Raw genomic sequence first — 3,770 nt, 5'->3', positions numbered from 1 at the left:
GAGAACGAGGCGAGCGATTTCATTGTGGTGTTCCCACCGCGACACGGAGATGTTTACTCTCTTCACGGATTCGCTGAGCGTGGGAGGCTAGAGGTTTGTCAAAGTTTTGATTCGTTGACTGCGTTTTGCAAGAGTAGTTGCGATTGGCTTTTCTGGCTTGTCCTACAAATCAACATGTTGTTCATGACCTAAGTCTGCCAATTGGAGGCAAATGACATGGGCTGGGTTGACCCCTCATCGCCTGATCGTCGGGAGCGAGCGCCTGCAAAAGAAATCTGCACTGACGGAGATGGTTCCGGCGGGACCCTCCGACGGTTAAGTCAGAGAAGAGACTAGGCAACAGTAAAAAGAAACAAGGAGCTCAATGAGAGAGAGAGTGCTGGAGAGGAGGAATTCAAGGGTTTCGAAAAGAACCTCCTCCAGCATTTTGCCTTCTCCGTTTTATAGTAGAGCGCGGCATGGCGCCGTCATTAATGGCGCAGATAATGGAGGAGTTGTCAAATCGTCGGAGGCTATCAGAGTCACCATGGACTGTCAAATCACCGCGGGTTGTCAGAATCAACCCATGTCTTGGCAGAACAATGCTCCAGGGCGTCACACAGCACGTCCTTGACAGGATAGCAGTCCATAGCGGTCGTACGAAATTTGGGAGGGCTGGCCGACCATACGTCAGTATTCAGCTGCGGGACGTCGGGTGATGATCCGGAGGCACCGTCGGCTGGTTTGGTGCCTTGCTTAAGTCGGATATCGGCTGCCACCCCCGACAGTGAGTCAGTAATATGGGTTCGGCCACTCGGTCGGTCGAAACAGTATGGGTCGGTTCAGCCGACATATCTTCGGTCGGATATTGTCGGCAGCCGTCTGTGGGGTCGTCCATCGGAGTCGTCCGTCGGGGTCGGTCGGAGTCGTCTATCGGGGTCGTCCGTCGGAGTCGTCCGTCGGGGTCGTCCGTCGGGTCGTCCGTCATCGTCGGTCGGGGTGTCGGTCGGGATCGTCCGTCGAGGTCATCCGTCGGAGTCGTCCGTCGGTCGTCCGTTGGGGTCGTCTATCGAGGTCGTCCGTCGGGGTCGTCGGTCGGAGTCGTCCGTCGGGGTCGTCTGTCGGGATCGTCCGTCGGGGTTGGTCGGGATCGTCCGTCGGAGTCATCCGTCGGGGTCGTCCGTCGGAGTCGTCCGTCAGGGTCGTCCGTTGGGGTCGTCGGTCGAGTCGTCCTTCGAGGTCGTCTTCGTAGTCGTTGGTCGGGGTGTCCGTCGAGTCGTTCGTCGGGGTCGTCCATCGGAGTCGTCCGTCCGTCGGTATATCCCAACAGTTGCCCCCCCACTCTGAGTCCGATGTCGTGTTGGCTCGCGTGAACACATGGGCGACGGCTTCGGACGAAAGGAGTGGTTTTCCGTCACATCTTGCCCCGACTCTAGAGATCGCATCAACAACAATCCGATGTCGGTCGTCTCGACAGTAGGTCGAGCCTGCACGTCGGGTCGTAGGTCGGCCAACCTCCGAACGTTGCTCGTCGATACGATCATTCCGCAGAGTCTGATAGTCGAGTAGCGTCCGACGTATTCGATAGGATAATGATGGCAAGTCGAATATCCATTGTCCGCCTTTGGTTGGGCATGCACGTCGGGACGTATGATAAACGGTGACAAGCCGAATATCCTTCGATCGGTTGTGACCGGGTTGGTATGTCGCAAGTCGAATATCCATCGACGTAGCATGTCGAGTCGTATGATAGATGGTGGCAAGCCGAATATCCTTCGACCGGTCGTGACCGGATCGGTATGTCGCAAGTCGAATATCCGTTGCCCAGACCTTGGTCGGGCGGGCATGTCACGGTTGTCTTGGCATTTTGCCCTTTCTTAGTCGAAGCTAAGTTGGCAAGTTAGCCAGCCGCATTGGTCGAAGCCCTTTTGCCTTCAGAGGCGGGGGCCGTCGTAGATATTCCGTCCTTCGATCATCACCATAGAATTCGATGTGTCATCGACGATCGAAACGTAGATTGAGCCGTTGATTCGATGATCGGCGATCAGTTCGACGACGGAGTCGTAGATTCGGCGATCAACGATCGAGCCGTTGGTTCGGCGATCGTCGATCAGTTCGACGACGGAGTTGTAGATTTGGCGATCGATGATCGAGCCATTGGTTCGTGATCGGACCACGTTGGTCGGGCCTTTTGCCTTCAAAGGCGGAGGCCGTCGCAGATATTCCACTCCTTCGATCTCATCATAGAATCTGCGCACGAGGAGCGAAGAGAGGGGTGTAGGAGTCATACCTGCGATGCGTCGGTCTCGGACTCGTCGTCAGGGCAAGACCCGTCTATCGGTGGGGGGGTGCCTGCTGGGTTCAGCAGGGGCCCGACCTTTCTTCCGCTTTTCCTTCTGGCCCGTGCCCTAGGTCAGGCACCGGTTGGAAGCTCCTTCGTCTGCGCGCATGTATTTGTACGCGCGCTCCATCAATTCGGCGTACGTCCGGGGGAGGTCTTGTCCAAGGAGTATGTGAATCGGGATGCCCTCAGCCCCGCTTCATGGCCGAGATGGCCATGTCTTCGTTGAGGTCCCGAACCTCAAGCGTGACCGCATTGAATCGGTCACAAAGTATCGGAGCATCTCGTTTTCTCCCTGTTTGAGGGAAAAAAGACTGTCCGAGGTTCGCGACGGCTTCCGGCTGGTGCTGAAGTGGGCCACGAAAGAGTGTTCGAGCTGTCCAAAGAATGGATACTTCCTGATCGAAGATCGGAGTACCAGGCCCTGGCAGCTTTGCGAAGCGTGACGGGGAAGCCGATGCAAAGAAGAGCATCGATCGTCCCTTGAATCGTCATGAGAGCTTTGTAGCTCTCCAGGTGGTCGATCGGGTCGGTGGAGCCGTCGTAAGGCTCCACGTGTGGCATCTTGAACCGATTGGAGATCGGTTCGTCGAGGATGAGTCGGGAGAGAGATTGGACGGTCTGGAAGTCAACGTCGTTTGAGGACTTCTGTCTGTCCACCTGCAGCTGGGCAAGCCGACGGTTGATTTCTTCGAACCTACGTTCGTAGTCGTCGATTCGTCGGTGCTGAGAGACCCCGGGGGTGGAGTCTCCCGATAAGTCTGAGAGAGAGGCGGACGGTGTTCGTTGTCGCTTTTCGTTCCTCGCTCGTTCCAGCTGGGAGGGAGATGGCCGTCGAGATCGATGGGTGTCGCACCGCGGGCGGCCCTCCTCCTCTCGGTGGGAGTGCTGTGGCAGGTGCTCCGGTGGAGGCGACGGAGATCGACGCGGGCGTCGTCGGCTGCTCCTGGAGGGCACCGGATGTGCCGCTGGTTGCTCTGCCGGTGAGGGTGGCAACCGGGTCGGTTGCTGCTGAAGGCTCTTGACCGCGTCTGTTAGCACGGTCATCTGCCGCACGATCGCCGCGATCTGTGCCTCCGTGGTCACCGCGGATGCAGAGAGCTAGGTTCCGTCATGGAGGATGGAGGAGAGACCTCTTCCCGACAGGAAGAGCGCCTCATCGATCCAGTGACCGTTGACCGCTGAGCTCTTGTCTTGATCATCTTGGATTCTGTGGGGGCTATAATCCCTGATGCTGTTGATCCGGCCCCCTTCCTGGCGTGTCAAATCTGTTGCGGCCAATCCCCTCGTCGTCTGGTCGCGGGGAGCGAGCACCTGCAAAAGAAAGTCCACACTGACCGGAGGTGGCTCCGGCGGGGACCCTCCGACGGTCAAGTCAGAGAGAAGACTAGGCAACAGTAAAAAGAAACAAGGAGCTCAACGAGAGAGAGAGAGTGCTGGAGAGGAGGGA

The sequence above is a fragment of the Elaeis guineensis genome, chromosome 4 (assembly GCF_000442705.2).
Source record: "Elaeis guineensis isolate ETL-2024a chromosome 4, EG11, whole genome shotgun sequence".
Taxonomy (NCBI): Eukaryota; Viridiplantae; Streptophyta; class Magnoliopsida; order Arecales; family Arecaceae; genus Elaeis; species Elaeis guineensis.
This window is presented reverse-complemented; position numbering follows the sequence as displayed.